At 41.4% G+C, this 12,027-nt stretch overlaps 1 long non-coding RNA gene across 1 annotated transcript in view; it reads left to right on the top strand.

The window, feature by feature from the left end:
* The window catches only part of LOC129143133 (uncharacterized), a 206,483-nt gene that overhangs the window by 161,858 nt on the left and 32,598 nt on the right, over positions 1-12,027 (top strand). The window lies entirely within an intron of this gene.

Here is a 12,027-nt window from a genome sequence, read left to right as displayed (position 1 = left end):
CACGCCTGTAATCCCAGCACCTTGGGAGGCTGAGGCGGGTGGATCACCTGAGGTCAGGAGTTCGAGACCAGCCTGGCCAACATGATGAAAGCCCATCTCTACTAAAAATACAAAAAATTAGCTGGGCATGGTGATGGGTGCCTGTAATACCAGCTACTCAGGAGGCTGAGGCAGGAGAATCACTTGAACCAAGGAGGCGGAGGTTGCAGTGAGCCGAGATCGTGCCACTGCACTCCAGCCTGGGGAATAAGAATACAACTCAGCCTCAAAAAAAAAAGAAAAAAATATATATATAGAGAGAGGCAGGTCCAATTCATTTTGCTGACCTTGGAGGCCATCTGATTTCTTTGGGGTTTGGGTCTGACCATGGAAAGTTCTTAATACTTGTGGTAGCATCTGTGATTGAAGGAGTTTTTCATCACAGCAGCTGTGAAACAGTCTCCTCCCACCACCCCCCCAGTTTGGGAAGGGCGTCTGTGTTGTGTTGGCCGTCGCAACACCCTCAGATCCTACCCTCTGCCTCCTGGACAGATCTCCTGCTGGTACCTAATGTTGAAGCAACCTACTGGCTCCTAGCACTCTCTCTCATTTTTTTCCCTTGAGACAGGGTCTCTGTCACCCAGGCTGGAGTGCAGTGGCGTGATCATGGCTCACTGCAGCCTCCGCCTCCAGGCTCAAGGAATCCTCCCACCTCAGTCTCAGCATTCTGAGTAGCTGGGACTATATCACATCTTGCTAATTTTTGTATTTTTTGTAAAGATGGGGTCTCACCATGTTGTCCAGGCTGATCTCAAACTCCTGGGATCAAGTTATCTGCCCTCCTTGGCCTCCCAAAGTGCTGGGATTACAGGTGTGACCCACTGTGCCCAACAGGCTCCTAGCACTCTCAATGCCTACGGAGAAGTCTTTTAGGAAAAAAAATAGAAAAGGAAACAATGATTTTATTGTTTTTGTTCAAATAACACATGTTTATCATAAAAATTTAAGTAATATAGAAAAGCATAACGAAGAAAGTTAAAAAAAAAATACACACACACACACTATAAATCCCATTGCTCCGAGATAACCATCCCCCAACATTTGTAAAAAATATGATTCAGGAATCTATAGGTAGGTGAGTAGACAGAACAACAGAAACAATTTTATAAAAATAAAATCATTCTCTGCATACTATTTTAGATGTAAAAAGTTTAATATCATTTAACTTAAATTTAGCAGTACAAAAACTGAAGCAAAACTTTTTTTTTTTTTTTTTCCTAGATGAGGTTGCTCTGTCACCCAGGCTGGAGTATAGTGGTGTGATCACAGCTCACTGTGGCCTCCACCTCCCAACCTCTGGAGTACCTGGGACTCTAGGTGCTCACCACCATGCCTGGCTAATTTTTTTTTTTTTTTTTTTGAGATGGAGTTTCGTTCTTGTTGCCCAGGCTGGAATGCAATGGTGCGAACTCGGCTCACTGCAACCTCTGCCTCCCAGGTTCAAGCAATTCTCCTGCCTCAGCCTCCCGAGTAGCTGGGATTACAGGCATGCGCCACCATGCCCAGCTAATTTTGTATTCTTAGTGGAGACAGGGTTTCTCCATGTTGGTCAGGCCGGTCTCGAACTCCCGACCTCAGGTGATCCACCTGCCTCAGCCTCCCAAATTGCTGGGATTATAGGTGTGAGCCACTGCACCCGGCCTTTATTTTGTTTTATTTTTTGTAGAAATGAGCCCTGGCTATGTTGCCCAGGCTGATCTGCATCTCCAGGGCTCAAGCAATCCTCCTGCCTGGAATTACAGGCATGAGCCACTGTGTCCAGCCAGCAAAACTTAAAAATTACTAAATTGGCCAGGTGCTGTGGCTCACGCCTATAATCTCAGCACTTTGGGAGGCCGAGGCGGGCGGATCACCTGAAGTCAGGAGTCCAAGACCAGCCTTGCCAACATGGTGAAACATCATCTCTACTAAAAATACAAAAATTAGCTGGGTGTAGTGGCGGGCGCTTGTAATCCTAGCTACTGGGGGACTGAGGCAGGAGAATTACTTGAACCCGGGAAGCGGAGGTTGCAGTGAGCCCAGATGGCGCCATTGCACTCCAGCCTGGGCAACAAGAGCAAAACTCCGTCTCAAAAAAAAAAAAAAAAATTACTAAATTGGCTGCTGCTTTATCACAAGATATAATAATTCTTAAGAGATTGATCTAGAAAAAAGACAATGCAAAACATTAGGAGATTAAATTTGCTTTTTTTAAAAAAGCCATGTTTCAATTTTAAGTGGTATCTATTGACTTCCTGCTACAAAAGATGAGGAATTACCCGCAATTATACTTTAGCCCAATGCCTGACTCTACCTCTTGATTTTTACTACAGTTGACCCTTGAACAACACAGGTGGAAATTTATGAATCCACTTATTCATGGGTTTTCTTGCACCTCTGCCACCCTTGAGACAAGAAGTCTAACCCCTCCTTTTACTCCTCTTCCTCAGACTGCTCAAGGGGAAGATTACAAAGATGGAGACCATTATGATTTACTTCAACTTAATGAATAGTGAATATATTTTCTCTTCCTGATGATTTTCTTTCTGTTTTTTTGAGACAGAGTCTCTCTCTGTCACCCAGGTTGGAGTGCAGTGGCACGATTTTGGCTTACTGCAACCTCCGCCTCCTGGGTTCAAGCAATTCTCCTGCCTCAGCCTCCTGAGTAGCTGGGATTACAGGTGCGGGCCACCACACCCAGCTAATTTTTTATATTTTTGGTAGAGACGAGGTTTCACCATGTTGGCCAGGCTGGTCTCAAACTCCTGACCTCAAGTAATCCGCCCGCCTCGGTGTCCCAAAGTGTTGGGATTACAGGCGTGAGCCACCATTCCTGGCCAATGATTTTCTTTTTCTTTTTTTTGAGACAGGGTCTTGCTCTGTCACCAGGCCGGAGTGCAGTGGCATGATGTTGGCTCACTGCAACCTCCGCCTCCCGGGTTCAAGTGATTCCTCTGTCTCAGCCTCCCAAGTAGCTGGGATTACAGGCACGTGCCACCACACCTGGCTAATTTTTTGTATTTTAGTAGACACAGGGTTTCACCATGTTGGTCAAGATGGTCTCTATCTCCTGACCTCATGATCCAGCCGCCTCTGCCTCCCAAAGTCCTGGGATTACAGGCATGAGCCACTGCGGATTTTCTTAATAACATTTTCTTTTTCTAGCTTACTTTATTGTAAGAACACATAATATAATACATATAACCTCCGAAATATGTGTTAACCAACTGTTTATGTTGTCAGTAAGACTTCTGGTCAACAGTAGGCTATTAGTAGTTAAGTTTTGGGGGAATCAAAGGCTATATGTAGATTTTCAACTGTGCAGGGAGATCAGCACCCCTAATCCCCTCATTGTGCAAAGGTCGAGTATATATTCCATTGTCAATGTTCCCCTCATTTCATTTTTTTCTAATTTTTATTAAAAAAATTTTTACAACATGCTATTAGTTACATATTTTATTATTTTTATTTAAAAATATTTTTAAATTATTTAAAAAAATTCTTGTAGGTACATAGTAGTTGTATATATTTAGGGGGTACATGAAAGGTTTTGATACAGGCATGCAATGTGAAATAAGCATATCATGGATAATGGGGTATTTATTCCCTCAGGCATTTATCCTTTGAGTTACAAATAATCCAGTTCCATTCTTTAAATTATTTTCAAAGTATACAATTACATCATTATTATATAGTTCCCATATTGTGCTATCAAGTCGTAGGTCTTATTCATTTTTTCTAATTTTTTTCTTTACCCATTAACCATCCCTGCCTCCCCCTCAACCCTTCACAACCCTTCCCAGACTCTGATAACCATCCTTCTATTCTCTATGTCCATGAGTTCAATGTATTTTGATTTTTAGATCCCACAAACAAATGAGAACATGTGATGTTTGTCTTTCTGTGCCTGACTTATTTCACTTCACATAATGATCTCTAGTTCCATCCATGTTGCAAATGACTGAACCTCATTCTTTTTATGGCTGAATACTACTCCATTGTGTATAGGTACCATATTTTCTTTATCCAGTCATTTGTTAATGGACACTTAGGTTGCTTCCAAATTTTAGCTATTGTAAACAGTACTGCAACAAACATAGGAGTGCAGATATCCTATGATTTCCTTTCTTTAGCAGTCTCACTGCTGGATCATAGAGTAGCTCAATTTTTAGTTTTTTGAGGAACCTCCAAATTGTTCTCCATAATGGTTTTACTAATTTACATTCCCACCAACAGTATACAAGGGTTCCCCTTTCTGCACATCCTGGCCAACATTTGTTATTGCTTGTCTTTTCCCTATAAGCTGTTTTAACTGGGGTGAGATGATATCTCATTGTAATTTTGATTTGCATTTCTCTGATGATCAGTGATGTTGAGCACCTTTTCCTATGCCTGTTTGCCATTTGTATGTCTTCTTTTGAGAAATGTCTGTTCAAATCTTTTGCCCATTTTGGATCAGATTATTATATTTTTTTCTTATGGAGTTGTTTGAGCTCCTCATATATTCTGGTGATTAATCCCCTGTCTGATGGGTAGTTTGCAAATATTTTCTCCCATTCTGTGGGTTGTCTCTTCACTTTGTTGACTGTATACTTTGCTGCTCAGAAGCTTTTTAACTTGATGTGATCCCATTTGTCCATTTTTGCTTAGGTTGCCTGTGTTTGTGGGGTATTACTCAAGAAATCTTTGCCCAGACCTATGTCCTAGAGATGTTCCCCAATGTTTTCTTGTAGTAGTTTTGTAGTTTGAGGTCTTAGGCTTAGGTCTTTAATCCATTTTGATTTGATTTTTGTATATGATGAGAGATACGGGTCTAGTTTCATTCTTCTGCATATGAATATCCAGTTTTCCCAGCACCATTTATTTAAGAGACTGTCTTTTCCCCAGTGTGTGTTATTGGCATCTTTGTCAAAAATGAGTTCACTGTAGGTGTGTGGATTCGTTTCTCTCATCTCATTTTGTTCCCTACCCACGCTTCTCACTGTTGTTTAGTTTTGGCTATATATATATATTTGTTTTGTTTTTTGAGATGGGGTTTTTGCTCTGTCACCCAAGCTGGAGTGCAGTAGCGTGATCTCGGCTCACTGCAACCTCCACCTCCCAGGTTCAAGCAGTTCTCCTTCCTCAGTCTCCCAAGTAGCTGGGATTACAGGCACCTGCCACCATGCCTGGGTACTTTTTTGTATTTTTAGTAGAGATGGGGTTTCACCATGTTGGCCAGACTGGTCTTGAACTCCTGACCTCAGGTGATCCACCCACCTTGGCCTCCCAAATGCTGGGATGATAGGCGTGAGCCACCACACCTGGCTTGGCCCTATGTTTAATGGACTCAGTGCTCACCACCTCTATGTTACCCAGTGGTATGGATTAAATTGTGTGCTGTATCCCCACAACTGAGAAAAAGGTATGTTGAAGTCCTTACCCTCAGTACCTCAGAATAGGACCTTATTTTGGAAACAGGATTTTTACAGAGGTGATCAGATTAAAATGAGCTTAGTAGGGTGGGCCCTAATCTAATATGACTGGAAATTTGAACACAGGCATGCATGGAGGAAAGACTCTGAGAAGAGGCATAGGGAGGACACTGTGTGAAGATTGCAGTTATGCTGCTGCAAGCTGAGGCCTGTCTGGGGCTGCAGAATCTGGAAGAGGCAAGAAAGGATCCTCCTTCATGATCCTCAGAGGGAGCATGTCCCTGCTAACACCTTGATTTCATACTTCTAGCTGCCAGCACTGTGAGACAATGACTCTGTTGTTCTAACTCATCCAGTTTGTGGTCTTTTGTTATAGCAGCCCCAGGAAACTAATACACCCAGGTCCTGTACTGTAGAATCCATTTTGACTCATCCCTGGTTGGATAGATTTCATTCGTAAGTTGTTTTTCAAGAAAGGTTCATGGGTCCTTTATTCCCTGAGGTTTAGCATGCCTGAGAGTGTCTGTTTATTGCCTTTATACTTGAAGGATAACTAGGTGTGTAGAAAATCCTTGTGTCAATCAGAAATGACAAAGGAGATGTTACCACTGACCCCAGAGAAATAAAAATAACCATCAGAGACTACTACGAACACCTCTATGCACACAAACTAGAAAATGTGAAAGAGATGGATCCATTCCTGGGCACAAAAACCCTCCCAAGACTGAACCAGGAAGAAACTGATTCCCTGAACAGACCAATAATGAGCTCCAAAACTGAATCTGTAACAAATAACCTACCAACCAAAAAAATCCTAGGACCAGACAGATTCACAGCCAAATTCTACCAGATGCACAAAGAAAATCTGGTACCATTCCTACTGAAACTATTCCAAAAAACTGAGGAGGGACTCTTCCTCCACTCATTCTGTGAGGCCAGCATTATCCTGATACCAAAACCTGGCAGAGATATAACAACAAATAATAAACTTCAGGCCAGTATCCTTGATGAATATTGAATAAAGATCCTCAATAAAACATTGCACACCGAATCCAGCAGCACATCAAAAAGCTAATCCACAATGATCAAGCAGAAATAAAGCCTACTTGATCATGAATACCCCTACTTGTATACCCCTGTGTTACAAGGTTAGTTCAACATATGCAAATCAATAAATGTGACTCATCACATAAACAGAACTAGAGACAAAAATTACATGATAATCTCAATAGACGCAGAAGAGTCTTTCAATAAAATTCAACATCCCTTCATGTTAAAAACTCCCAATAAACTAGGTAATGAAGGAACATACCTCAAAATAATAAGAGCTATCTATGACAAACCCACAGCCAACATCATACTGAATGGGCAAAACCTGGAAGCATTCCCCTTGAAAACCAGCACAAGACAAGGGTGCCCTCTCTCCCCATTCCTAGTCAACATAGTATTGGAAGTCCTGGTCAGGGCAATCAGGCAAGAGAAAGAAAGAAACTGCATCTAAATAGGAAGAGAGGAAGTCAAACTCTCCTCTTTGCAGATGACATGATTCTATATCTAGAAACCCCATAGTTGCAGCCCCAAAACTCCTTCAGCTGATAAATAACTTTAGCAAAGTTTTAGGATACAAGATTCATGTACAAAAATTACTAGCATTGCTATACACTAACAACAGCCAAACCGAGAGCCAAATCAGGAATGCAATCCCATTCACAATTGCCACGAAAATAATAAAATACCTAGGAATACAGCTAACTAGGGAGGTGAAGGATCTCTATAATGAGAACTACAAAACACTGCTCAAAGAAGTCAGAGATGACACAAACAAATGGAAAAACATTCCAGTTCTCATGGATAGGAAGAATCAATATCATTAAAATGGTCATACTGCCCAAAACAATTTATAGATTCAATGCTATTCCTATCAAACTACCAATGAGATTTTTCACAAAACTAGAAAAAAACTGTTTTAAAATTCATATGGAACCAAAAAATAGCCCAAATAGCCAAGGCAATCCTAAGCAAAAAGAACAAAGCTGGAGGTATCACATTACCCAACTTCAAACTATACTACTGGTATAAACTATTTCTGGTTAATGGCTACATTAACCAGAAAAACATGGTGCTGATACAAAAACAGACATATAGGCCAATGGAACAGAATAGAGAGCCCAGAAATAAGGCCACACACCTACAACCATCTGATCTTCAACAAAACCGACAAAAGCAACAAGGAAAGGATTTCCTATTCAATAAATGGTGCTGGGATAACTGGTTAGCCATATGCAGAAGATTAAAACTGGCCCCTTCCTTACACCGCATACAAGAATCAACTCAATATCGATTAAAGACTTAAATGTAAAACCCAAAACTATAAAAACCCTGGAAGACAACCTAGGCAATGCCATTCTGGACACAGGAACAGGTAAAGATTTCATGACAAAGATGCCAAAAGCAATCACGACAAAAGCAAAAATTGATGAATCTAATTAAATTGACGATCTAATTAAATGTAAGAGCTTCTGCACAGCAAAAGAAATTGTCAGCAGAGTAAACGGACAACCTACAGAATAAGAGAAAATTTTTGCCAACTATGCCTCCCACAAAGGTCTAATATCCAGCATCTATAAGGAACTTAAACAAATTTACAAGAAAAAAAAAACCTCATTAAAAAGTAGGCAAAGGACATTAACAGACACTTTTCAAAGGAAGACATACATGGGGCCAACAAGCATGTGAAAAAAAAGTTCAGTATTACTGATCATTAGAGAAATGCAAATAAAAACGACAATGAGATACCATCTTACACCAGTCAGAATGGCTGTTATTAAAAAGTTAATGCTGGGCGCAGTGGCTCACGCCTGTAATCCCAGTATTTTGGGAGGCCAAGGCGGGTGGATCATGAGGTCAGGAGATCGAGACCATCCTGGCTCACATGGTGAAACCCCATCTCTACTAAAAATACAAAAAATTAGCTGGGCGTGGTGGCAAGTGCCTGTAGTCCCAGCTACTTGGGAGGCTGAGGCAGGAGAATAGCTTGAACCTGGGAGGCGGAGGTTGCAGTGAGCTGAGATCTCACCACTGAACTCCAGCCTGGGCAACAGAGCAAGACTCCGTCTCAAAAAAAAAAAAAAGCAAAAAACGGTTAAAAAATAACAAATGCTGTTGAGGTTATGCAGAAAAAGGAACAGTTATACACTGTTAATGGGAATGTAAATTAGTTCAACCATTGTGGAAAGCAGTGTGGTGATTCCACAAAGAGCTAAAAACAGAACTATCATTCGACCCAGCAATCCCATTACTGGGTATACACCCAAAGGAATATAAATGCCTCTACCATAAAGAGACATGCATGCATATGTTCATTGCAGCACCATTCACAATAGCAAAGACATGGAATCAACCTAAATGCTCATTAATGGTAGACTCAATAAAGAAAATGTGGTACATATGCATCATGGAATACTACATAGCCACAAAAAAGAACAAGATCATGTTCTTTGGAGAAACATGGATGGAGCAGGAGGCCATCCTCTTTAGCAAACTAATGCAGGAGCAGAAAACCAAATACTGCATGTTCTCACTTATAAGTGGGAGCTAAATGATGAGAACACGTGGACACATAGAGGGGAACATCACACACTGGGGTCTGTCTACTTGAGGGTGAAGGGTGGAGGAGGGAGAGGAACAGAAAAAATAACTATTGGGTACTAGGCTTAGTGCCTGGGTGACAAAATAATCTGTACAGCAAAGCCCCATGACATGAGTTTACCTATATGACAAACTTGCACATGTACCCCTGAACCTAAAATAAAAAGTTTTTAAAAAAGAAAATTCTTGTGCCATGTTTTCTTTCCTTTGGCACTTTAAAAATGTGGGTCCTCTGTCTTTTGGCATTGTGAAAAAACCTGAGGAAATTTGATCTGGTTTTTCCTTCGGTAAATGCTTTTCTACATGGTTAACCACATGAGATTTTCTTTGTCCTTGGTGTTTCATAACTGCAGCAGGATATATCTTGATGTTGAACAGTCTATGTCAATTTTTCTTGGAACATCTATGCCCTTTTCATCAGCAGATTGAAATCATCCTTATTTCAAGAAAGTTCTATTATTTTTGAAATAATTTACACTTAATTTCTTTTATTCTCTTTTTTTCTGGAAGTGTTTATTCTCTGTCAGAAATGCTGGAGATCTCTTTTTTTTTTTTTGAGACGGAATCTCGCTCTGTTGCCCAGGCTGGAGTGCAGTGGCGTGATCTCAGCTCACTACAAGCTGCTGGAGATCTCTTTTACCAGGCTCCCATAAGAATAGTAATTTTCTCTAGAATCATTAACAAGTCTTGAGATTTAGCTGTTGTTGTTTTTTTTGTTTTTTTTGTTTTTTTTTTTGTTTGTTTTTTGTTTTTTGTTTTTGAGACAGGGTCTTGCCCTGCTACCTAGGCTGGAGTGCAGTAGGATTGACTCCCAAGTAGCTGGGACCACAGGCGTGTGCCTCCATACCCAGCTATTCATTTCGTTTTGTGTGATTTCCTGGTTTCTGCCCACCAGATATTGAACTAGAGTCAGTTTTTTTTTTTTTTTTATTTGACAGTGTTTTGCTCTTGTTGCCCAGGCTGGAGTGCAATAGTGCCATCTCAGCTCACTGCAACCTCAGCCTCCTAGGTTCAAGCAATTCTCCTGCCTCAGCCTCCCGAGTAGCTGGGATTACAGGCATGTGTCACCACACCCGCTAATTTTGTATTTTTAGTAGAGACAGGGTTTCTCCATGTTGGTCAGGCTGGTCTCGAACTCCCGACCTCCAGTGATCTGCCCACCTCGGCTTCCCAAAGTGCTGGGATTACAGGCGTAAGCCACTGCACCTGCTGTCAGTTTTTTTAAATGGTTTTTTTTTTTTTTTTGGCTTCTAATGTAGCTTCCATCTCTTGTCATATTTTATTCTTCCATTTTTATCCTGAATTTATTAGCTTGCTTTTTATTTTCTGTCATTTTAGAATCTCTTCTTTGAATTCTTATGTCTTGTCTTTGCAGGCTTTTTCTAGAAATAGTGTTGTCTGAAATTTCTTTGAGAACATGGAGAATTTATCTGAACATATTTTCTGTTTCCTTGGGTAATTATTCTTGCGGTGTTTATTTTTTTATCAGCCTTTTGCGTATATTTCCTTCCTCTGCAATTTCTATGTGTAAGTCCAATATGGTTCCCTGTTGGTTATTGTTTGTCTTTGAATGGGATCCACTACTGGCTGAGTAGCAGTATGAGGAGTGGAGAAAGAGCTAGGGGTGTTGGAGAGAATCTAGGATCCTTCAGCTTCAATAGGTTTTGTTATCTCAAACACCCTTTCAGTTACTTCCTTTTTCTTGGGGGTCATCTCCCCACAGCTTTTGGTGTTCAGGAAGTCCATGTGACCTAGACTTACAGGTCCATGGGTGCAACCTGGTGGTCCCACCTCCACATCCTCCTTCCCCACTCATCCTTCCCCATGACTGCCTTTCTGGAGGCGAGGTTAGCAAGGTAGTTCCTGCAGGCCCCCCTTCCCTGCCATTCTGCAGTGCCTGTCAGCTCTCTACAGGACTTCCCCAGTCTCTGGGGACCAGCCTGTGCTACCATATTGCTGAGATATTAATAGATTCCAAGCATTATCAGCCAAGCTTCTATCACAGATTTTTGGAGTAATCTGTGTCCTACCTTGGGTCCAAGGAGGCACCTGGCATCTCTTTCCTGTTACAGTTCCCATCTTACAGTAACAGCAGGTTTGCTTCATGGGCTCTGGTTTGGTGCTGTAGTTATTTGTCTCATTGAAAATGGAGGCCTTGGCCAGGTGCAGTGGCTCATGCCTGTAATCCCAGCACTTTGGGAGGTCGAGGTGGGTGGATCACGAGGTCAGGAGTTCGAGACCAGCCTGGCCAGCATGGTGAAATCCTGTCTCTACTAAAAATACAAAAAATTAGCCGGGCATAGTGATGCACGCCTGTAGTCCCAGCTACTCGGGAGGCTGAGGCAGGAGAATTACTTGAACCCAGCAGGCGGAGGTTGCAGTGAGCCGAGGTCACGCCACTACACTCCAGCCTGGGTGCCAGAGCGAGACTCCATCTCAAAAAAAAAAAAAAAAAAGAAAAAGAAAGAAAACGAGGCCTCTTCCCCTATTTTTCATTTGTAGTGCTGTGATCAGTAGGCTTCATAATGGGAGAGTGGAGTAAATATTTTAACAGGAAGTCTTTTGTTTTGAAAGGCTAATTGATATTAATTAATCTATTTATGGCCTGGGAATATTTACATTTGTTATGTTTTTATGTGAATATACTATAAATTATAAATAGGAACATTATTTTTGTGCTTGTTTATATTCTATTTCTCCTACTTTCTTTCTTTTTTTGTTTTTTTTTGAGATGGAGTTTTGCTCTTGTTGCCCAGGCTGGAATACAACGGCGCAATCTTGGCTCACTACAACCTCTGCCTCCTGGGTTCAAGCGATTCTCCTACCTCATCCTCCTGAGTAGCTGGGATTACAAGCATGCGCCACCATGCCCAGCTAATTTTGTATTTTTAGTAGTGACGGGGTTTTTCCATGTTGGTCAGGCTGGTCTCAAACTCCCAACCTCAGG

Source organism: Pan troglodytes, chromosome 12 (assembly GCF_028858775.2).
Source record: "Pan troglodytes isolate AG18354 chromosome 12, NHGRI_mPanTro3-v2.0_pri, whole genome shotgun sequence".
Lineage (NCBI taxonomy): Eukaryota > Metazoa > Chordata > Mammalia > Primates > Hominidae > Pan > Pan troglodytes.
The sequence above is the reverse complement of the archived record's forward strand: the minus strand, read 5'-3'. Positions and strand labels throughout refer to the sequence as shown.